The sequence below is a fragment of the Macaca fascicularis genome, chromosome 8 (genome assembly GCF_037993035.2).
Source record: "Macaca fascicularis isolate 582-1 chromosome 8, T2T-MFA8v1.1".
In the NCBI taxonomy this organism is placed as follows: Eukaryota; Metazoa; Chordata; class Mammalia; order Primates; family Cercopithecidae; genus Macaca; species Macaca fascicularis.
The window spans coordinates 153,009,102-153,033,031 of record NC_088382.1 but is presented as its reverse complement, the minus strand read 5'-3'; the positions used below and the strand labels follow the sequence as shown (position 1 = coordinate 153,033,031).

At 51.9% G+C, this 23,930-nt stretch overlaps 1 protein-coding gene across 46 annotated transcripts in view; it reads left to right on the top strand.

The window, feature by feature from the left end:
- Positions 1 to 18,645: 18,645 nt before the first annotated feature.
- The window catches only part of TOP1MT (DNA topoisomerase I mitochondrial), a 58,460-nt gene continuing 53,175 nt past the window's right edge, over positions 18,646 to 23,930 (top strand). For 10 of the 46 annotated variants that reach the window (XR_012416718.1, XM_073999591.1, XM_073999590.1 and 7 more), the window contains exons 1-5: positions 18,646 to 18,749; positions 19,407 to 19,544; positions 20,026 to 20,121; positions 20,480 to 20,602; positions 22,922 to 22,992. The gene's annotated coding sequence lies outside the window, so the exon portion shown is untranslated. Of the gene's footprint in view, positions 18,828 to 19,296; positions 19,545 to 20,025; positions 20,122 to 20,479; positions 20,603 to 22,921; positions 22,993 to 23,149; positions 23,227 to 23,930 lie in introns of those variants that run through there. The other 36 variants (XR_012416717.1, XR_012416714.1, XM_073999607.1 and 33 more) reach the window with 11 other exon arrangements.

Here is a 23,930-nt window from a genome sequence, read left to right as displayed (position 1 = left end):
CAGGCCGTTGCCCAATAGGCGGCAATGCCGCTTCGACGGACAGCTATATCAGCCAACCAGAGCTCTAGGAAGGAGGGCTCTGGACGGCCAGCCCCGCCCACCCGAGGGACGGTAACCCCTGGCAACCGAGGCCTGAACGACCGCGGCCGGCTGGCAGGTTGTACTGCGCATGCGCCGCAGCGGCCGCCGAGCTTGCGGGAGAAGTTCGGGAAACGGAGGAAAAACTCTACGGAACGTCCCAAGCTGAGAGTCAGGGCGGACCTGGCCTCGGCGCGCCCGGCTCCTGGGCTGCCTTTGCGGGGACTCCAGGAGTCTGCCAGGCCGCGCCGTTTCGTCCCGTCACCCCGGCAACGGGACCCTCTAAGAGGCTTGTTCCAAAAATGTTCACAATGGGGTTTTTAAAAACGGTTTTGTTAGGGACAAGTGCTTGTGTGAGTTCTCCGACAATGCCTGCTTTCTTCTCTCTGCCCGCGGAGCGGAGGCTCCAGGCCTGGCCCCAGTCCGAGGTGCGCCTGTCGGTGGCGTCCTGCTTCCAAAATCGGCCTCCAGAACCCGCCTCCTTCCAGAATCCGCCTCCTTCCAGAACCTCCGCCCATAACTCGCCTCCTTCCAGAACCGCCTTCTAGAATCCGCCGCCTTCCAGAACCTCAGTCCAGAACCCGCCTCCTTCCAGAACCTCCGTCCAGAACCCGCCTCCTTCCAGAACCTCCTTCCAGAATCCGCCTCCTTCCAGAACCTCCTTCCAGAATCCGCCTCCTTCCAGAACCTCAGTCCAGAACCCGCCTCCTTCCAGAACCTCCGTCCAGAACCCGCCTCCTTCCAGAACCTCGATACAGAACCCACCTCCTTCTAGCACCTATCTCTGGAACCCACGTGCTTTCAGAACTACCTGTTTGTAGAACTTGTTTCCAGAACGAACCTGCTTTCTGAATCTCTTTACTTCCAGAGCTTGCTTCCTGGACTGATCTGTTTTCAGAACCTACTTTCAGAACCAGCTTGCCTCCAGGACCACCTGCTTGGAGAACTGGCCTGCAACCCCAGGACTGGAAGCCTTGAGCCCGCACTGCTCCCTGCGGGGCTCACCCGGCTGTGTGTGTCCTTCCCGGCCTTCCATACTTCCCTAGGTGTCTGGTGACTTCGGAGCCCGCTCAGATTTCATGTGGGTCTCCTTAGCTCAGAACACACCCTTTGAAGGGAAGGAAGGCCAGGGCACAGATGGTAACCACGGCTCCTGTTCATCAAGTTCCTCTGAAGCCCAGGCCTTATCCATGTTGACTGCCCCACCACAGGCCCAGCCGAGCCTGGGAGCTGAGTCCTGGGCTCATTCTCGTGCCTGTGCTCCCCGCCCCGCAACAAGCACACATGAGCCTGTCATCCCCAGATCTCAATCCTGAAGGCTAAGCTCCGTGGTCTGCCGCAGCCATCTATCTGCAGGCTCCTCCCACCAACAGTCTTCCTATGAGGCCCCTGCCAGTCATGCCAAACCTCCTGGCCAAGGCCTGTCCTCCACTCCTGGCCTTTTGAGACAGGGTCTCACTCTGTTGCCCAGGCTGGAGTGCAGTGGCACGATCACAGCTCACTGCAGCCTCCACCTCCCGGGCTCATGTGATCCTCCCACCTCAGCCTCCTGAGTAGCTGGGACTACAGGCTTGCACCACCACACCTGGCTAAGTTTTGTATATTTTGTAGAGACAGGATTTCGCCACGTTGCCCAGCGATTCGTCTGCCTTGACCTCCCAAAGGTGCTGGGATTACAGGGATGAGCCACCACACCCGGCCTTTTTTTTTTTTTCTTTCTCCTCGCCTTTTGGGGCCTTGAAGCATCTGCTCCCTGGGAGTCCTTCAGCTTGTCGTCCGCCTGGTGAGTTCCCACCTGTCCTTCTCACTTCTGCCTGAATCACACAGGCTACGTGAGACCTTCACCTGCGCCCTTCACCAGCAGCTCTGTGGCCCAAGTTTCCTCAAGGGCAGGGGCTCCTGGCCATCTTACCTGTGGACCTGAGCATGGGCTGATGCTTCCACAGTTCACACTGGGTGCACTTGTGTGGGGACTTCCACGGGAGTCATCTCCTTACAGGCTGCCGAGGTCCTGTACCAGCGGAGACCCAAACTCTCTTAGCAGTCTTCAGAGTCTGCTATGTGTACAGGAGGCATTACCGTATCAGCGGCCTTCAGCAAGCATGTGTGACTGAAATGGTATCCAGTTCTCACACAGTTGTTTACTCAGCAGTTTTGCAGGTTTCTTGGTTCAGCAGACAGAGGCCATTGGGAGGTTAAGAGCGGCTCTCAAATTTTGAAGGTCATAAGACTTCCCCTCCCTGCAGGGTGCTGTTTCCTGAAGGAAAATATTCAATTATTTTATTTATTTATTTATTTATTTATTTATTTATTTATTTATTGAGATGAAGTCGTGTTCTTGTCGCCTAGGCTGGAGTGCAGTGGCGCAATCTCGGCTCACTGCAATCTCCACCTCTGGGGTTCAGTCAATTCTCATACTTCCGCCTCCTGAGTAGCTGGGATTACAGGTGTGCGCCACCACACCTGGCTAATTTTTGTATTTTTAATAGAGATGGGGTTTCTTCATGTTGACCAGGCTGGTCTTGAACTCCTGAACTACTCAAGCGATCTGCCTGCCTCGGCCTCCTAAAGTGCTGGGATTACAGGCATGAGCCACCGTGCCCGGCCACTGAAGGAAAATATTCTAAATGTGAATGTTATGCTCAGCTAAAATCAGGTTGGGGAGTACAATAAGGATATTTTCAGCTGTGGAATATATTCACAGGTTTTTCTTGCCCATTCAACCTCTTTCTCAGGAAGCCACTGGAAGATAAGCGCCAACAAAATGAGGGATTAAAGCAGCGCTCGGGTGGGGAAGAGCCCTGATTTTAGCATTTGCTGATTTCCTTGGTGTAATTACGCCCACCAAGGCCGGTTTCACGCTGATGAAGTGAAGTTAGTGGACAGGGTTGGGAAGAGGCGGCGTGCCAGCCGGCGCCGGCACACTGCTGGATTAAAGCAAGGACGGATAAGACCCAGAGACAGGAGCCAGGCATCCCACCCAGCAGTGGGGCTGCAGGAAATGTTTGCAGTGAAGGAAGTTCCCAGGAGTTGGGAGCAGCCAGGCTGGTGGGCAGCAGGTCAGAAGCCTATTCTCCAAGAAGATGAAATGGAGGGACTCCCTGATTATCTGAGCACACTGACAGGAGACTTGGTCAGCTGCCAGCAAGCTTGGGTGGAACTAGTGAACAGCACTGTGAGATGAGGATTATATAGATACAGGTTTTAGTCCAGGGCTCTTGACTCCTAACTCCCATAACCCTCGTTACGGTCATGTGTTACAATGCTGGGGCGCTTTAGACCTCAGGAAACAGAATCTCTTTCTCTGACCTTCTGTCCTCCTTTCACCTGTCCAAGGCAGGACTCTCATCTGTGGGTCAGAAGACCCTCATTCCAGAGAAGGTTCTGCCTCGTACCTTGGAGGAAAGAATGCTACACAAAGAGGCCAAGAAAGTCTGAAAATACAGGCCTTGCTGGGTTTAGATAATGCACTTTTTGTTCATTTAGATTAATAAACAGTTGTCAGACATGCCTATGTAATGAACCCTCCACAAAACCCCCACAGGACAGGGTTCAGGGCTTCTGGAGAGCTGAGCGTGTGGATGCTCCTGGAGGGTGGTAGACCCAGGGAGGGCATGGAGCTCCATGCCCCTTGCCCCATATCTGGAATCCCAGCACTTTGGGAGGCCGAGGCAGGAGGGTTGTTTGAGGTCACGAGTTGGGGGCTGCTGTGAGCTCTGATCATGCCACTGCACCCTCAGCCTGGGACATGAGCGAGACCCTGTCTCAAAAAACAAAAGTTGCATATTACCTAAAATGTAACTAGGAAGTAAATTAAATAAAATTTATAGAATATAACCAAAGGAAATGCTGTAACCTTAAGTGATTTTACTGCATATATACACACAAAAATTAACCAAATCAGAAGATAGTAGGAGGAGTTGGCCGGGCGCAGTGGCTCACGCCTGTAATCCCAGCACTTTGGGAGGCCAAGGCTGGCGGATCATGACATCAGGCGATCGAGACCATCCTGGCTAACATGGTGAAACCCTGTCTCACTAAGAATTCAAAAAATTAGCTGGATATGGTGGCGGGCACCTGTAGTCCCAGCTACTCTGGAGGCAGAGGCAGGAGAATGGCGTGAACCTGGGAGGCGGAGCTTGCAGTGAGCCGAGATCACGCCACTGCACCCCAGCCTGGGTGACAGAGTGAGGCTCTGTCTCAAAAATAAAAAATAAAAAATTTAAAAAAAAAGAAAGTAGGAGTAGTAAATGACTAAAGATTAAACATTGTTATCACTCACAAAGCAAAAAAGCTGATGGTTTGGAAAAACAGAGTTGACACATCCCTGGGACGGAATAAAGAGATTGTGTCTGCTAGGGTTCGCCTCTGAGAGTTGTTTCTTTTTTCCCTAGAGGCTGGTCGCAGCCACAGGGGCCACGCCAGGCTCCTGCCACCTGTGTCTCCCCAGGGTGTGCCTTCAGCCTCTCAGTGGAGGTGAGGCCGCTCCTCCTGTGGGCTCCTTTCTGTGTTTCAGAAAGGAAAGAAAGAAGAGAAAAATTAATCAGAGAAGCAAGACGTCCCAGAAATCCCCCAGAATGTGGACACACAGCCAAGCCAGGGGGTGCCACTCCAGCTGCGCACGTCACTGTCCCATACACAGTCAAGGTTTTGTTGATTAGGAAGAGAACAAGAACAGACTGGGGTTGGCCATGAGTAGTGGCTGGCCATAGGGGGAAAGCTCCAGTGCACCTCGGGGGGAATAACAAAGTACAGGAACGATGTTACAGGCTTTAAGAGAGCATTATGAAAACCAACTTGATCTAAAGAAAATGGATGATTTTCTACCAAAACATAAATGATCAAAGTTGACCTGAGAAAAGGGAGAAAACATAAGTAGACCAATAACAGTAGAATGAACTGTTGAAGGGCCCTAGGCTCGAGACGCTACTCCAACTCGTAAAGGGATGGAAATTTTCCTGTATTTTTGAGATAGAGTCTTGCTCTGTTGCCCAGGCTGGAGTGCAGTCGTGCGATCTCGGCTCACTGCAAGCTCCACTTCCTGGGTTCACGCCATTTTCCTGCCTCAGTCTCCAGAGTAGCTGGGACTACAGGCGCCCACCACCACGCCCAGCTAATTTTTTTATTTTTTTATTTTTTAATTAATTAATTAATTTATTTATTTATTTATTTTGAGATGGAGTCTCGCTCTGTTGCCCAGGCTGGAGTGCAGTGGCCGGATCTCGGCTCACTGCAAGCTCTGCCTCCCTGGTTTACACCATTCTCCTGCCTCAGCCTCCCGAGTAGCTGGGACTACAGGCGCCCGCCACCTCGCCCTGCTAGTTTTCTTGTATTTTTTAGTAGAGACGGGGTTTCACCGTGTTAGCCAGGATGGTCTCGATCTCCTGACCTCGTGATCTGCCCATCTCGGCCTCCCAAAGTGCTGGGACTATAGGCTTGAGCCACTGCACCCGGCCTAATTTTTTTGTATTTTTAGTAGAGACGGGGTTTCACTGTGTTAGCCAGGATGGTCTCGATCTCCTGACTTTGTGATCTGCCCGTCTCAGCCTCCCAAAGTGCTGGGAGTACAGGCGTGAGCCACCGTGCCTGGCCTCTTTCCTTTTTTTTTTTTTTTTTCGAGGTGGAGTCTCGCTCTGTCGCCCAGGCTGGAGTGCAGTGGCGCGATCTCGGCTCACTGCAAGCTCCGCCTCCCGGGTTCCCGCCATTCTCCTGCCTCAGCCTCCCGAGTAGCTGGGACTACAGGCGCCGCCACCACGCCCGGCTAATTTTTTTGTATTTTTAGTGGAGACGGGGTTTCATTGTGTTAGCCAGGATGGTCTCGATCTCCTGACCTTGTGATCCGCCCGTCTCGGCCTCCCAAAGTGCTGGGATTACAGGCTTGAGCCACCGCGCCCGGCCTTTTTTTTTTTTTTTTTTTTTAAGACAGAGTCTCTCTCCGTTGCCCAGGCTGAAGTGCAGTGGCACGATCATAGCTCACTGCAACCTCTGCCTCCTGGGCTCAAGCAGTTCTCCCAAATAGCTGGGACTACAGGAGCACACTGGCTAATTTTTTTTTTTTACACGGAGTCTTGCTCTGTTGCCCAAGCTGGACTGCAGTGGCGCAATCTCGGCTCACTGCAACCTCCACCTCCCAAGTTCGAGCAATTCTCCTGCCTCAGCCTCCTGAGTAGCTGGGATTACAGGTGCCCGCCACCATGCCCGGCTAATTTTCGTATTTTTAGTAGAGATGGTTTCACCATGTTGGTCAGGCTGGTCTCGAACTTCTGACCTCAGGTGATCCACCCCCCTCAGCCTCCCAAAGTGCTGAGATTACAGGCATGAGTCACTGCGCCCTGCTAAGTCTTGTATTTTTAGTAGAGACGAGGTTTTGCCATGTTGCCCAGTCTGGTCTTGAACTCCTAGGCTCAAGGAGTCTTCCCACCTCAGCCTCCCAAAGTGATGGGATTACAGGTGTGAGCCACCACACCCGGTTTCCCATGCATCTTAGAAGCTAGAATGTGCCAAAATCTAATAAAGACAGGGTATAGAAAGTGATGTGATGACTGGATGCGGTGCCTCATGCCTGTAATCCCAATGCGATCCTGTCTCTTCTAATAATAATAAAAAAATTAGCTGGGTGTGGTGGTGTGTGCTTGCGGTCCCAGCTCCTCGGGCGGCTGAGGCAGAAGGATCACTTGAGGCTAGGAGATCAAGGCTGCAATGAGCTATAATTGTGCCACTGCACTCCACCCTGGGTGACCGAGAGAGATCCTGTCTCAAAAGAAAAAAAGAGTTTTTTTTTTTTTTTTTTTTTTTTTTTTTTTTTTTTTTTTGAGACAGAGTTTTGCTCTTATTGCCCAGACTGGAGTGCAATGGCACAATCTTGGCTCACTGCAACCTCTGTCTCCCGGGTTCAAGTGATTCTCGTGCCTCTGCCTCTCTAGCAGCTGGGATTACAGGCATGGGCCACCACACCTGGTTAAGTTTTGTATTTTTAGTAGAGACGTGGTTTCACCATGTTGGCCAGGCTGGTCTCAAACTCCTGACCTCAGGTAATCCGCCCTCCTCAGCCTCCCAAAGTGTTGGGATTACAGGCGTGAGCCGCTGAACCCGGCCCGATTTTCTCCATGAACAGATGTTGCAGACCACGTTGGTGGCCCAGCCCATCCACCTCACCTCTCTGTCCTTACAGAGTCCCCTTTGGCTCATGTGATCGTCTCCTCAGTGAAGCCACATGCTCCAGGGGAGGCTGGCTAATCCTGGCCCCAGAAGGTATAGACCGGGATGCCTGGCCAGAGGGTGTTAGAGCCACGTGGGCGCCCTCACGTGTCGGAGCCTGAGTTTGCAGAAATGTCCCGCAATGGCGGGCGCACCTGCACCGTCACCGGTCTGCTCCAAGGCGAGCAGGACACAGGCAGCTCCTGCGGTCGTGTTAGTCCTGCTCCCCTGGCAGTGACCAATCTACACCCATGGGCTGGTGACACAGGTGGCAGGTGGGGCAGGCAGGGGTCTTCGAGGGGCTTCAGGGAGAAGTTCCTCTGCCCTCGGAGGGTCCACAGAGGGAGGCCATGTCTTCCTCCCTGGGCACTCCTGGGGCTGAGTGTGACACCAAGAACCATGCAGGCATCTTGTGACAGTGGGGGAAGCCGCAGACACCCCGAAGGCGGCAGAGAGGAAAGCACCGGGCAGCACCCCCCACGCCGGCCCCCCCCCACCACCCCGGACTTGCTCCTCTTCCTCCTCGCTTGCTGCGATAACAGATCTCCTTCCCACTTAAGTCACTTTGAGTCGGGTTTTCTGATATTTGAAGCCAAAATCACCCGGACACAATATACATTAAAATTTTGATAAAATATTAGCAAATAAAATCCAGCAGTGTGTTAAAGCATAGACCCAGCCTGACCAAACAGTTTCCACATCAGGAAATTGTTCAACAAGGAGATCTCATCCGTCTATTAAAAAAAGAAAACTCGTGCACCGATATTCATGTGGGCCCAAAACATTTGATAAATTCAACACTTCCTAATTTTTTTTTTTTTTTTTTTTTTGGAGACGGAGTCTCGCTCTGTCGCCCAGGCTGGAGTGCAGTGGCCGGATCTCAGCTCACTGCAAGCTCCGCCTCCTGGGTCTACGCCATTCTCCTGCCTCAGCCTCCCGAGTAGCTGGGACTACAGGCGCCCGCCACCTCGCCCGGCTAGTTTTTTGTATTTTTTAGTAGAGACGGGGTTTCACTGTGTTAGCCAGGATGGTCTCGATCTCCTGACCTCGTGATCCGCCTGTCTCGGCCTCCCAAAGTGCTGGGATTACAGGCTTGAGCCACCGCGCCCGGCCAACACTTCCTAATTTTAAAAACTCCTCATAAAGACAAAGGATCAAACACAGATAAAGACTAACCACATGGTAAAATCTTAAAATCATTGTCATTGAGATCTAGAGTGAGATATGGATGCCTGCTACCACCTCTATTCTTCAGAAGGGTTTTGTAGCTCCTGATTAAAGAAATAACACAGAAAACCAAGGATTGGAAGAAAGGAGGCAACGTTATTTTTATATTCAGGTGACATGATTGTGTAATCTGAAATCCCAAGAAATTCAACCAAAAAACTATTAGAACTAATTAAAAAACTTGGCTGGCCGGGTGCGGTGACTCACACCTGTAATCCCAGCACTTTGGGAGGCCGAGGCGGGTGGATCACCTGAGGTCAGGCATTCAAGACCAGCCTGGCCAACATGGTGAGACCCTGTCTCTACTAAAAATACAAAAATTAGCCGAGTGTGGTGGCACGCACCTGTAATCCCAGCTACTCGGGAGGCTGAGGCAGGAGAATCACTTGAACTCAGGTGGCGGAGGTTGCAGTGAGCTGAGATCTCGCCACTGTACTCTAGCGTGGGCCACAGAGTGAGACTCCATCTCAAAAACAAACAAAAAAAAATTCAGTAAGGTAGCTGGTTTTAAGCTAACTGCATGTTCTAGACTGAACGTCTGTGTCCCCTAAATTCGTATGTTGAAGTCCTCAACCTCAATGTGATGCTACCCAGAGATGGGGCCTTTGGGAGGCATTAGGGCCCTCTATGTGGCCATGAAGGTGGAGCTCAGCTACAGGAAGGTTAGTGCCCTCATGGGAAGAAACAACTGGCAGGTGCAGCACTCATGCCTGTCATCCCAGTGCTTTAGGAGGCTGAGGCAGGAAGACTGCTTGAGGCCAGGAGTTCAAGACCAGCCTGGGCAACACAGTGAGACTCCATCTCTACAAAAATATTTTAAAAATTAGCCAGGTGTGGTGGTGCATGCCTTAGTCCTAGCTGCTCGGGAGGCTGAGGCAGGAGGATCACTTCAGCCCAGGAATTTGAGGCTGCAGTGAGCTGTGATTGCACCATTGCACTCCAGCCTGGGCAACAAAGCAAGCCTCTGTCAAAGAGGAAGGAGAAGGAGCAGGAGAAGGAGCAAAGAAGAAAGAAGAAGAAGGAAGAGTTTGGGTTTGGGGTCTTTTGGTTCAACCCTAAAGGTTGGATGACTTGACACAGAGTCATCCAACCTTCCTTTCTTCTGCCCTAAATTCATGTGTTGATGCCGTAGAGGAAGAAAGAGGGAGGGTGAAGAAGAAGGGAGGGAGCAGAAGAGGAAGGAGGAGGAGGAAGAAGAAGATGATGGTGACCACAGCAAAGTGACAGATCACTTTCTCCCCGACCACCACAGGAGGACATGTCTGCAAGCCAGTGGGGGCCCTCACCAGGAACTGCATTGTCTGGCACCTTGATCTTGAACTTCTTCTTTTTTTTTTTTTTTTTGAGATGGAGTCTCGCTCTGTCGCCCAGGCTGGAGTGCAGTGGCGCGATCTCGGCTCACTGCAAGCTCCGCCTCCTGGGTTTATGCCATTCTCCTGCCTCAGCCTCCTGAGTAGCTGGGACTACAGGCGCCCGCCACCACGCCCGGCTAATTTTTTTTTTGTATTTTTAGTAGAGACGGGGTTTCACCGTGGTCTCGATCTCCTGACCTTGTGATCCGCCCGCCTCGGCCTCCCAAAGTGCTGGGATTACAGGCGTGAGCCACCGCGCCCGGCGATCTTGAACTTCTTAGCCTCCAGAACTCTGAGAAAATTTATTTCTGTTGTTTAAGCCACTCAGTCTGTGGTATTTTATTATGGCAGCCCAAGCAGACTAAGACCCTATGTAAAGATCACTTGCTTTAAAACAAAACAAAACAAAACAAAACAAAAAAACCAAAAGGCCGGGCACGGTGGCTGACGCCTGTAATCCCAGCACTTTGGGAGGCTGAGACGGGTGGATCACGAGGTCAGGAGATCGAGACCATCGTGGCTAACATGGTGAAACCTTGTCTCTATAAAAATATAAAAAATTAGCTGGACGTGGTGGTAAGTGCCTGTAGTCCCAGCTGCTCGGGAGGCTGAGGCAGGAGAATGGTGTGAACCCGGGAGGCAGAGCTTGCAGTGAACTGAGATCGCACCACTGCACTCCAGCCTGGACAACGAGTGAGACTCCATCTCAAACGAAACAAACAAACAAACAAAAAAACAGAAATAGAAATTGAGACATTTTCTTGGCCGGGCGCGGTGGCTCAAGCCTGTAATCCCAGCACTTTGGGAGGCCGAGACGGGCGGATCACGAGGTCAGGAGTTCGAGACCATCCTGGCTAACACGGTGAAACCCCGTCTCTACTAAAAAATACAAAAAACTAGCCGGGCGAGGTGGTGGGCGCCTGTAGTCCCAGCTACTCGGGAGGCTGAGGCAGGAGAATGGCGTAAAAACCTGGGAGGCGGAGCTTGCAGTGAGCTGAGATCCGGCCACTGCACTCCACCCTGGGCGACATAGCGAGACTCCGTCTCAAAAAAAAAAAAAAAAAAAAAAAAAAAGAAATTGAGACATTTTCTTTCACAAATGTGACAAAGCTACAGGCTGTCTAAAAAGACATTACATAAGAAATGTACATTTTAAGCTCATTCTTGTTGATCAAGGCCAAGGTGGGAGGATCACTTGAGACCAGCCTGGACAACATAGCAAGATCCCCCATCTCTAAAAGGATAAAAGAACTTAGTTGGATGTAATGGCGTACACCAATAAATTCCAGCTACTCAAGAGGCTGAGGTGAGAGGATCCCTTGAGTCCAGGAGTTTGAGGCAGCAGAGAACTATGATTGTGCCACTGCACTCCAGCCTGGGTGACAAAGCAAGATCCCATCTCTAAGAAAAAAAAGGAAGATGCAAGTTGCCGGTGCCCATGGACCCACATTCTCTTGCATCGGTATTCAGAGAAAGGCAAACCAAGTAACCATGAGATACCCGTTTTAAGTCATTAGATTGTCAAAAATTTGAAAGATTGATAACATGCAGTGCTGATAAGGATGAACAAAAGCAGGCATTCCCAAGACCTGCTCGGATGGTGTGAAGAGATCAAGCCTTTTAGGAAATCAGGAAGAAGCTATTAAAATTTAAAATATGTATGCTCTTTGCTTCAGTGGCCCCACTTTTTGAAATTAAGCCTTCTAACGTAAAAATGTCAGAATTCACAGCAAACAAAATAAAAACCTGAATATAACCCTAATGCTCTTTAACAGAGGCAGGGACAAATATATGCTGGCATTTCCATGCTGTGGATATATGCAGTTATTATATATAAAAGACATACATGCTGGCTGGGTGCAGTGGCTCATGCCGGTAATCCTGGCACTTTGGAAGACCGAGGCAGGTGGATCACTTGAGCTCAGGAGTTTGAGACTAGACCAGGCAACATGGTAAAACCCTGTCTTTACAAAAACATACAAAAATTAGCTGGGCGTGGTGGCTGGCGCCTGTAGTCCCAGCTACTCAGGAGGCTGAGGTGGAAGAATTTCTTGGGCCTGGGAGGTGGAGGTTGCGGTGAGCTGAGATTGTGCCACTGCACTCCAGCCTGGGTGACAGAGCCAGACTTTGTCTCCACAACAAACAAACAAACAAACAAAACAAAACAAAAAACCCCCGCTATATTGAATAAAACAAACTGCAGAAAAATATGTGTGGACAAAATTCCATGTTGGTATTTTCTAAAAAAGGAAAGACACAGAAGCAAACTCACATCTGTGTGTGTTTGCAGGAGCCCAGACTGAGCGCGTCAGTTCCATCCCGCTGTTCCACCATTTCTGGCTTCCTCAGTTCACTCTGTGTGTGTGTGTGTGTGTGTGTGTGTGTGTGTGTGTGTGTGTGTGTGTGTGTGTGTGTGTATGTGTTGGAGGGGGGTGGTGCTGCCTTTTTCTTTGCATGCTTCTGTATTACTGGACTTGCCACAGCAAGAATGTATCACTGCACTTAAAAAAATTTAGAGTTTCCTTTTTGTTTTTAAAAATTATTTTAGATTTGGAGGTACATGTGTGGGTTTGTTACATGTGTATTGTGCACTTCTGAAGTTAAAAAATTTAGGGGGAAAAAGGAGAGGGTGGGAGGGTGAGAAAGTAGAGAAGAATCTTGGTGTAATAGGCAGGGAAACGGACAGTGGCGGGAGGGGCACGGCAATCAGCACAGGGACCTTTTGCAAATGAGATGATAATTGCTGACGGGGCTGCTTTATGCTTGTTTTTTCTTTTTTAATTTATAAAAAAGAAAAATTGAGACAGGGTTTCACCCTGTTGTCCAGGCTGGTCTTGAACTTCTGAGTTCCAGTGATCTGCCTGCCTTAGCCTCCCAAAGTGTTGGGATTATAGGTGTAAGCCACTGTGACCGGCCCTTTTTTTTTTTTTTTTTTTTTTTTTTGAGACAGGGTCGCCCTCTGTCACCCAGGCTGGAGTGTAGTGGTGTGATCACGGCTCACTTCACTGCAGCCTCAGCCTCCCAGGCTTAGGCAATCCTCCCATCTCAGTCTCCCAAGTAGCAGGGACCGCTTGCATGCGCCACCACATCCAGCTAGTTTTTGTATTTTTTGTAGAGATGGGGTCTTGCTATGTTGCCCAGGCTGGACTCAAACTCTGGGCTCAAGCAATCGGCCCACCTTGGCCTCCCAAAGCGCTAGGATTACAGGTGTGAGCTGCTGTGCCCGGCCTGCTTTATGCTTTTATATGGACCAGTACTTTGCAAGTGTGAGCCTGGCAGGCTCTTGCTGCAACCAGGAACATGCAGATTTTCCAGATGGGCAGGAACCTGGGTTCCTTTCTGAGCCTCCACTTGTCCTGGGTGAAGACCCCAAGGTCTGGAGAGACTGACCGACTCACCCAAGGCACAATGGCTGTGAGCTGGAAGCCAGGACTCCTCACAGCACAAGCTTCTTCCATGTATGCCAGCCCATCTGCAGAGCCCGGTCAAGCTCAGGGGAATGCCACCACTGAACCAGAAAGGCAGCCAGGAGGAGGGAGTCGAGAGAGAGAAATCTGGAAAAAGCAGCTGATTCCAGAAATTTCCTGCTTGGCCTGGATTAGGCCATGTTGGGGACTGGCTGCCCCCTTGCCCAGTGGGTGCTGGGGCATTCAGGCTTGGGGTCTTCTAGGTCAGTCCTAAAAGTTGATGATTTGATGCAGATTGCTGGTACTTACTTCAACTTTCCTTCTGGTTGGAAGCCTTAATTAGCTGAGATTGCTGACACTGTTTATGCACATCAGTATTTTTTTAGAATGTGGAGCAGAAGAGGTAGGCTTTGGGGGATTGGCTAAACCCAAAGAATTTAACTGGCCGTGTATTTTGGCCACTGTTGCAGCCTATTAAGATCTTGGAGTTTGGGTTTGCACTTGTATTTAGAAGGTGCACAAACCCACACAAATTCAAGGATAAATAACTGCAAGGCCCGAAGAGAACAGGCTCTCCCGCTGCTCGTCTGTGATGAATGGAGTAACAGGTACCACGGGGCGACCAGGAAGCCTTCATCAATGGTGGTAATAGCCACCGATGCATCATCCGTGGAGGCGTCATGAGGGACGGCTGGGGCAGAATCAACAGGACGTGAAAATGAATTGTTTGTAACTACAATCAACAATTTTGTGTTTGTGAGAAAGCCATTCATCATTCAGAAACCACCTTTAGTAAAAGATGCACCTGGCTTCCCGGTGAGACGGGGCCATCAATCCTTCCCCAGTCACAGGGTCAGCTCGGGGCTGCCTAAAGCCCCAGAGAACAGACATATTTATTCTTATTTGAAAATAAGAGTTGTTAAAAAAAAAAAAAAAGAGCCGCTGAGAACACTAGCTTGCCGGGAGCATGGTAGGAGGAGCCACGTGGGGACAGAGAGAGCTCCTTAAAGTCCTCATCTTCTGGGTGCCCTGCCAGGCCCTGGGTGGTGGGGCCTCCGTAATTAAGGAGCACCCAGCCTGCTCTGGGACCTTCCCGGGCTGTGTGTGTTCACGTCCCTCCCGGGTGCTGAGGGGCGGTGTGCGCTTGGGGAGGGAGGGAGATGCCTGTGGTTGGCCTGCTGGCTTCTGGGGAACTGCACTTTTCTGGCAAATAAAAGGAAAAAGATATGGGGAAGGGGAACACATGATTGTCCTCTGAATGTGGCAGAGTGGCCTGGTGTGGGCTTGATTCTGGTTGCCAGTTTCATCCTTAGGACAGCGCCTTGGTGAGGGTGGCCCGGGCACAGTGCGCTGGGTCTCTGCAGTGGGCACTTACCGGCACTGATCCCGGCAGCTGGATGCACTTGTGGCATGTTTTATACAACAGAAGCCACCCATGGCCTTCTGTGGTCCAGCCTGGTGCAGAGCCCACTGCCATAGAGCAGTGAAACTGGAACGTATGTGAGGGTTGCTGGTGGGTTCCACATCGCAGTGGGAGGAAGAGGTGTGGAGGACTCAGACACGATTTTGGCCTTGGCAGCTCAGAGATGGCTGGTGTGACCAACAGATGGGGACGGTTTGGGAGGAGGAGGTTTCAGCAGGCGGAGCCTTGGGTTTGGGATGCTGGGCTGGAGCTTCTGTCACACAGCTCAGGGGAGACGACCTGAAGGCTGCCAAGTCTCAAGCTCAGGGGCCAGGCTGGAGGCCAAGGTCCACATTGTAGACATCTTTGCTATACAGTTGCTGGGGACAGAGTGCCAGGATGGTTCACAATAGTGGGCCCAAGGAGGAGGGCAGCAGAAACAGAGCCAGGTGACCCCCAGGAGCCCAGGGAGGAGCCAGTTCCAAGGGAAGCTGTGACCAACACATGCGCCATCCTGCGCCATCGACAGCAAGACCAGGCTGCCAAGAGTGGAGGAGGCTGGTGGAGACCCTGTTGGAAGTGGTCTCAGGGAGCTTTGAGAGTGAGACCTTTTCTTTTTGAGACAGGCTGTGTCACTCTGTTGCCCAGGCTGGAGTACAGTGGTGTGATCACAGCTCACTGCAGTCTTGAACTCCTGGGCTCAAACAATCCTCCTTCCTCAGCCTCCCAAGCAGCTGGGATTACAAGTGTGTGCCACCATGCCTGGCTTATTTTTGTATTTTTTGTAGAGACAGGGCCTCCCCATGTTGCCCAGGTTGGTCTCGAATTCCTGGGCTCAAGTGATCCACCTGCCTCGTCGAAGTGTTGAGATTACAAGCGTGAGCCACTGTGCCCAGCCAGAGAATGAGAGTGCTTTAATGGGGATCAAAGTGAGCCAGAGGAGCAAAGACAGACATAGGGAGTGGGCACACCTGAATTCTGAGGACAGGTGCAGTACTGTTTGCAGGGTCAGGGGAGGGCTGACAGGTGGCTGGCCTTTAACAGGGGGTGTGAAGAGTTCAACCACAGTAACGGGAGAAGATGGAGGGGAGCAGAGGTTTGGTGGGTGGCGGGCACAGGTGGGACAGACACCGTGTTGGGAGTGTGGGTGTGGGGTACCTCTGTGAATTGTCCCCAGGTGTCAGTGACACAGAAAGCAAGGCCTCTACCCAGAGTGGCCAGGGAGGGGAAGCGGACAGGACGGGCTGAGGACAGGGGCCGGGGCCCAGCCAAGGTACATAGAGTCTCAGAAGACCGAAGGCTGGGCTGGACCAGGGCTTAAAGGGAAGGAGAGGGGCAACGGCCAACCCCATGGTGGCTCGGATGAGGACTGTGTCTCGCTGAAGTATTGTGATGCACACAAGAAGAAAGTTCTTTTTTAAAAAATATTTTATTTTATTTTGAGACACAGTCTTGCGGCTGGGCATGGTGGCTCACGCCTGTAATCCCAGCACTTTGGGAGGCTGAGGCGGCAGATCACGAGGTCAGGAGATCGAGACCATCCTGGCCAGCATGGTGAAACTGAGTCTCTACTAAAATACAAAAAATTAGCTGGGTGTGGTGGCGTGTACCTGTAGTCTCAGCTACTTGGGAGGCTGAGGCAGGGGAATAGCTTGAACCCAGAAGGCAGAGATTGCAGTAAGTCGAGATCGCGCCACTGCCCTCCAGCCTGGTGACAGAACGGGACTCAGAAAAAAAAAAAAAAAGAGAGGGAGACGGAGTCTTGTTCTGTTGGCCAGACTGGAGTGCAGTGTTGTGAGCTTGGCTCACAGCAACCTCCGCGTCCTGGGCTCAAGAGATTCTCCTGCTGCAGCCTCCCGAGTAGCTGGGATCACAGGCACCCGCAACCACACCTGGCTAATTTTTGTATTTTTAGTAGAGACAGGGTTTCACCATGTTGCCCAGGCTGGTCTCAAACTCCTGGCCTCTAGTGATCCGCCTGCCTCCGCCTCCCAAAGTGCTGGGGTTACAGGCAAGAGCCATCACACCTGGCCAAGATAAAAGTTCTTAATTACAAGGACTGTTAATCATTTGTGACCTAATCTAGATTCAGTCTGGATGGAATCTCTGACCTTGTCAGACATTTTCGGATACAATTTATAGTTTTTGAGCCTTACCCAGACAGTCAACTGATGCCAAGGCTTTAACCCCAAATCTGAGACCACCTAGGCAGAGCTACCCTCGAAAATGTAGATCATCAGGAAATAAGGATCATCTATTTACCAAGCAAAAGAGGGGGCATTATTCAGTGGAAACAAAGCCTTCTTCTCCCTGAAAACCTGTTTCTATTTTCCACGTGTGACTAATTTTTAATCTCGGTGACTGAGTGGTAATGGTGTTGTCACTTATGCTGACGATGGGCTTTTTAAAAAGCATGTGATCTATGTCGCCTTCATGGTATCCTTTTTTGGCTATCGTTTCTGTGGCGTTCCTGAGTGAAATGAGTTCAACGTCTGTGTGGCTCTAGCAACCCTGGCGCCATTGTAGAGGAGATGCCATCTGCATGCAAAGGTTCTGCAGTGCCTGCTCCACAGAAGGCTGCCTCGCCGGGCCATTACTCACCACAACAGGAAAACAGTTATCTGCCTACGTCCATTTGTTAAGAAGGCAGTAAAATGGCATCTTTAATAACCTCAAACAAATGCACTAAAACTTATCATAAAACAGCCAAGTTGTAAAGTGAAGGAGTGTTTGTAATAACCTCCTCTGTCTTCCCCAGGTGTACGTTTTCCAGGCAGTTCGCCTTCCCGTGACAGGGCTTTAGGGCCAGAAGACCCGTCCACCCAAACTGGAAGCCCTGGGCACCATACTCAATTTGCTCATTCTCATTTCCACACCCTACTAATTATCAGACACTTCCCCTCAACCTCTGCAGGCCTGTGGTTTAGGCTCCTACTGTCTCTGGCCTGACCAAGCCCTGTTTCCTCCTGCCCTGCGAGCAGTGTGCCCACTGGTGCCATCATCTCTCTGCAATGTACAGGGGATCATGCCCGCACCTGCAACTTCCTGCCTGAGGGCTTTTCTCAGTGCCTAGGATTGCTGGCCTGTGCCCGGGGTCTGCTGGAAGTGCAATTGGCAGAGGTGGGGGCGGCGAGGATGGCCCCTGGAAACCAGAGCAAACCCACTCAGAACTGTGTCCTGTGCTCTCCCAGAGGCCTCCAGGAGGACTAGTCCAGGGGCCCCGGCTCTCACCTGCTCCCCAACATGTGTACTTCCCTACTCCCTTACCCGTGCTTCCTGAGTCCACTTCCCAGATAAAATACCTGCAGGAAGCGCCTGCTTTGGAGGGAGCCGTACTCCACGCTGGCCACCCGTGGCCACTCGCCGTGCCCTTGTCCACACAGCTCCCTCTCGGCCTAGTGGTCTTTGTTCATTCCGCTACTGTGGTCACATATGCTCAGTTTTCCAGACTCAGCCTCTGGGATCTCACGTCACGCCCACACCCCCTGACGTGGCGCGTTCTGCACCCCACGGGTGTGGCCTGGGGCCCTCCTCCTCCCAAGCACTATGTTCAGGCTGAGTGGAGACTCTCGCTAGCAATGTGCAGGCTGCTAAGCAGATGCGACCCAGTGACAGCTTGCACCTCAGGCCTTGCTCCTTGAGCTCCTTGCTCCGTGGGCTTTTCTCAAAATACGATCCTCTTTATCTTCAGAATCGCAAAAGCGCTGCAGGGACTGGCGAGGTTCCACCACCTCGCGGAAGCCAACAGCACGGGCGGCCCAGGAACGCCCTCCCACCCACCTCCTGGGTGACCGTCAGCACCGCGGCCCGCGGAGCGCGCGAGCCCAGGGGCCCAACTGAGCCCCGCCACCAGATGGGACCCCGCTCTGCCTCGCGTGGCCACCGCGTGGGCCTCTCCAGCGCCCGCGCAGCCCGCCCCCTTCCCGGCGGCGGCCGCGGCGTCAAGTCCCGGCACGTGGCGTCGGCTGCGCATGCGCGGGCTGGGGGCCTTGCCGGCGTCTCCGCGCAGACCAGGGAAGCAGGGTCCGGTGGGGCGGTGGCGGAGTGGCTCGCATGGCTCCCGGAAGCGCAGCGGGGAGGTGGGAGGTGGGAGACCCGGGGAAGCAGGGTCCGGTGGGGCGGTGGCGGAGTGGCTCGCATGGCTCCCGGAAGCGCAGCGGGGAGGTGGGAGGTGGGAGACCCGGGGAAGCAGGGTCGGGGGGGCGGTGGCGGAGTGGCTCGCATGGGTCCCGGAAGCGCTGCGGGGAGGTGGGACTCGGCCTGAGGGCGCGGGGCCGCCGGGAGGGAGGGGTCCGGAGGTGCCCTCAGTGGCTCTCTTCCTGTGGGTGACCCAGGTCGCGCTCTTGGTGACGACCCCCCACATCCCTTCCGCTCCGCGACTCCTCCGTGTACCACCCCTCCGCGCACTACGCCACCAGCGTGTCCCCTCCTCCTTCAGGCACCCCTCCTCCGTGTCCCCCCTCCGTGTGCTTCACCCCTCAGTGTTTCCTCCACCTCCGTGGGCCCTCCTTTGGTGTCCCCTCCAGGCCCCCTTGTCCTCTTCCCCCTTCGTTACCCCTCCCCCCACCGCCCCTCTCCCTCGGTGTCCTCTTCCCTCGCTGCCCCACCCGCCCCCATCGCTCCCTTGGCTCCTGACTTTCCGCCTGGGCCCTGCACCTGACCAGAGGTGCTGCTCTGGCTGCCTAGGAAGAGGGTCTGGAAACAGCCGTCGCTGATGGGATCCCGCTCTGTCTTCTGCCCCAGAGTGACGACTTTGGATGCGCTTTGCCCCAGGGCCTTTCCTCATGGAGCTGGCCTTTTCCCTGCCCTTCTCTTCTGGCGCGGTGAACTGCCTCCCTTCTCCTGGATCACTTTGCTGGCGGCCGCCTTGTAACACCTCAGGTTTGCAGCTGTTTTTCTTTTTCTTTTGGTCTGACGCATTTAAAGCCATAGGTTCCCAACTAAAACCCACGAACTGGCTATTTTCAGGGGAGAGTCTATGCAGCATTCAAAATAGTCTACTTAAGGGCCAGTGCGGTGGCTCACACCTGTAATCCCAGCACTTGGGGAGGCTGAGGCAGGAGGATCATTTGAGCTCAGAGTTTGAGACCAGCCTGGGCAACATAGTGAGACCCTGTCTCTAAAAACAAAAACAAAAACAAAAACTTTACTTAATAGTGATTTAAAAAACGTGAACAGGATGGTATATTACACCCAGGAAGATGCTCGGGACCAGCTAATGTTAACTTTCTAGAGAGCCTGGTTGCATAGTAATGGGGTCAGGAATAAGCACCATCCCTTGGTGGTTGGAGCCGACAGAGGCTCGTGGCCGGTCACCTCTCCAGCCCTCTCAGCTGCTGCTGTGTTTTCGGTGTCACTCCAGCCACAGGTGCAGCAGTGTCCTGGGTCCAGGCTCACCTCTGTGGAACCATCCTGCTGCTCATCCCAGGGCCCCGGGGACATGTGTGCTTTCTCGCAGGTGAGGACACTCAGGTGCAGTTAGAGAGGCGATGGTAAACGGTCACGGGCCCAATTTGAAGCAGTTGCCAATAAAGTTGTTCTCAGGAAGTAGCAATACTTTTGGAAAGCAGTGGCCTTTGCATGTTTGTGACATTGGATTTTGTTGCTGGGGGTGCTTCACTTGCTTGCCCGGCTTTTGTAACAAATGGGGTGGGAGGAGCTCTCGGCTGTAGGTGGTGTCTGAACCACAGCCCAGGACAGAACGGGGGAGGAATGGGAGGGGCGTGATGTCACTGTTTTTCTGTGAAGTTTATGTTTCTTCCTGTCAAAAACATCATTTTGGCATTGGTGTTGCCGTTTCTTCTTTGGAGTTACAGGAGCATACTTCTTTGATTAAAGGAAGAGAGAGAGTACTGGGCAGATAAAGCTGGAAAATGCGAAGAAGCTCAAAGTGAAGAAGCCAAAGCAGAAAAAATCAGGGAAGATGGGGTGAAGACCAGGTTCAAACCTTTTATTTACTGCTAATGTTTCATTTTTGTTTATTTATATTATTAATTTTTTTAGAGATAGAGTCTTGCTGTGTCTCCCAGGTGGGAGTGCAGTGGTGATCATAGTTTACTATAACCTCAAACTCTTGGGCTCAAGTGATCCTCTGCCTTAGCCTCTCCAGTAGCTGAGACCACAGGCGGGTGCTACCATGCCCAGCTAATTTTTTTTTTTTTTTTGAGATGGAGTTTTGCTCTTGTCACCCAGGCTGGAGTGCAATGGTGCAATCTTGGCTAACTGCATCCTCTGCCTCCCGGTTTCTAGCGATTCTCCTGCCTCAGCCTCCTGAGTAGCCAAGACTACAGTCGTGCGCCACCACACCTGGCTAATTTTGTATTTTTAGTAGATATGGGATTTCACCACGTTGGCCAGGCTGGTCTAGAACTCCTGACCTCAGGTGATCTGCCCGCCTCAGCCTGCTAAAGTGCTAGGATTACAGGCGTGAACCACTGTGCTTGGCCTTATGTTTTTATTTTTATTTTTGAAGAAACAAGGCCTCACTATGTTGCTCTGGCTGATCTTGAACTCCTTGCCCCAAGCAGTCCCTGCCTCAGCCTCCCAAAGTGCTGGGATTACAGGCATGAATCACCACACCTGGCCTTACTGTTTCATTTTTTAAACTCACAATCTTCAATATGTTCAAATGTTGTATTCTTAATTTTTGCTTTTACTCATGAACTTTTTTTTTTTTTTTTTTTTTGAGAAGGAGTCTGGCTCTGCCGCCCAGACTGGAATGCAGTGGCCGGATCTCAGCTCACTGCAAGCTCCGCCTCCCGGGTTCACGCCATTCTCCTGCCTCAGCCTCCCAAGTAGCTGGGACTACAGGCGCCTGCCACCTCGCCCGGCTAGTTTTTTGTATTTTTTTAGTAGAGACGGGGTTTCACCGTGTTAGCCAGGATGGTCTCGATCTCCTGACCTAGTGATCCGCCCGTCTCGGCCTCCCAAAGTGCTGGGATTACAGGCTTGAGCCACCGCGCCCGGCCTTTTTTTTTTTTTTGAGACAAGGTTTCACTTTATTGCCCAGGCTGGAGTGCAGTGGTGATCATAGCTCACTGCAGCCTCAACCTCTTGGGCCCAAGTGATCCTCCCACCTCAGCGTCCTGAGTAGTTGGACTACTGGTGTGCACCATCACGCTGGCTAATTCTCTTTTTTAATTTTTGTAGGATGGGATCTCCCTATCTCCCTATATTGCCCACGCTAGTCTAGAACTCCTAGGCTCAAGAGATCCTCCTGCCGGCCGGGCGCGGTGGCTCAAGCCTGTAATCCCAGCACTTTGGGAGGCCGAGACGGGTGGATCACGAGGTCAGGAGATCGAGACCATCCTGGCTAACACGGTGAAACCCCATCTCTACTAAAAAATACAAAAAAAAAACTAGCCGGGCGAGATGGCGGGCGCCTGTAGTCCCAGCTACTTGGGAGGATGAGGAAGGAGAATGGCGTAAACCCCGGAGGCGGAGCTTGCAGTGAGCTGAGATCCGGCCACTGCACTCCAGCCCGGGCGACACAGCGAGACTCCGTCTCAAAAAAAAAAAAAAAAAAAAAAAAGAGATCCTCCTGCCTTATCCTCCTAAAGTGCTGGGATTACAAGTGTAAGCCACCATACTCAGCCTCATGAAGTTTTGTTTTTTGAGACGGAGTCTTGCTCTGTTGCCCAGGCTGGAGTGCAGTGGCATGATCTTAGCTCACTGCAAGCTCTGCCTCCCCGGTTCACACCATTCTCCTGCCTCAGTCTCCCGAGTAGCTGGGACTATAGGCGCCCGCCACCACGCCCGGCTAATTTTTTCTATTTTTGTAGTAGAGACGGGGTTTCACCATGTTAGCCAGGATGGTCTCGATCTCCTGACCTCGTGATCCACCCTCCTTGGCCTCCCAAAGTGCTGGTATTGCAGGCATGAGCCACCATGCCCGACCTTTTTTTTTTTTTGAGATGGAGTCTCACTCTGTTGCCCAGGCTGGAGTTCAGTGGCACAATCTCAGCTCACCACAACTTCTGCTTCCTGGGTTCAATCTATTCTCCTGCCTCAGCCTCCCGAGTATCTGGGACTACAGGTGCATGCCACCATGACCGGCTAGTTTTAGTATTTTTAGTAGAGATGGGGTTTCACTATGTTGGCCAGGCTGGTCTCGAACTCCTGACCTTGTGATCCACCTGCCTCGGCCTCCCATAGTGCAGGATGCCGTGGTGGGGTTCATCCTAGTGTTTTCACAGAAGTTCTGTTTATTATGACATGGAAATTTCCTCAGTGTAACCCTGTTCTCTTGTGACTTATAGCAGTGCTTGAGAGAAGAAAATAAATTCTCCGTTTCAAAAGAAAATCCAGGGCAGGACGATCCTATTGTCAGGTGAGATTTGTTCTCTTTACTCCTTTTTTTTGTAGAGTGAGGTGAAATGGGGGAGCGAGGGGATGGGGGGAGCGAGGGCACGGGGTGAGATCAGCTTTCGTCCTGGGAGCCTGGCCTTTGCAGTGGAATTGGGACCTGCTTCCTGTTCTTTTTCCAGTCTTTGTTTCCGCTTGAGCAGAGTTAGGAATCCACAGGACTGCAGAGCTGGTTGGTAACGCGAGCCGCCTCTGACAGGTGCAGTAATCTGGCTCTTGCACATTCGTGTCGGGGCCCAGGTGTAACAAGGGGGTCTGGCATCTCCCTCATGTGCCAGGGGCCCTTCCTCTTTGTTTGTTTTTGTTTTAGATAAATGATCTTGTCAGATTGTTACTGTGGTAACAATCAGTGTGACCACATCTTTTTCAAAGATTAGAACCAGAAAAAGGTTGAAAAGCATTAGGCCTGCAGTCCTCACTCACCTTTCTCTCCCTCTGCTCTCTTCTCTGCTGCTTTCTTGTGTCCGATAATCATGTAAATAGCTTTCTGTGTCCAGCAGAACAAAGAAAAAAGCCTGATGGAAAAATGGTTAGGTTTTGCTTTTGAGAAATGTGGTACATCCATGGCTTGATGGCAGGCTGTATGCATCCATTCACAGAGAGTAGAATCTAAGGTAAGATGAGTCAGTTTGAGCTAATTGTGTCGTTTTAAATAAGGTTTCCATAGATGAACTAAGCACCCGGCCTTGGAACGCGGAAGCCATTTAATGTGGTGTTTGCTCTGCGTTGTGTCAGATTGTGTTTGCTGATTTCCGGTGCCTGCCGTCTGCTGAGGAGCTGGGCCGTCCCCGGTTGTGTCTGCCACGTGCCGCTTCGGCGCTGTCCTGCCATCCCGGCCGTGAGCTGGGAATGTAATCGTGACTAGGCAGGCGGTGCACAGGCCATGTCTCCCAGGTTGCTGAA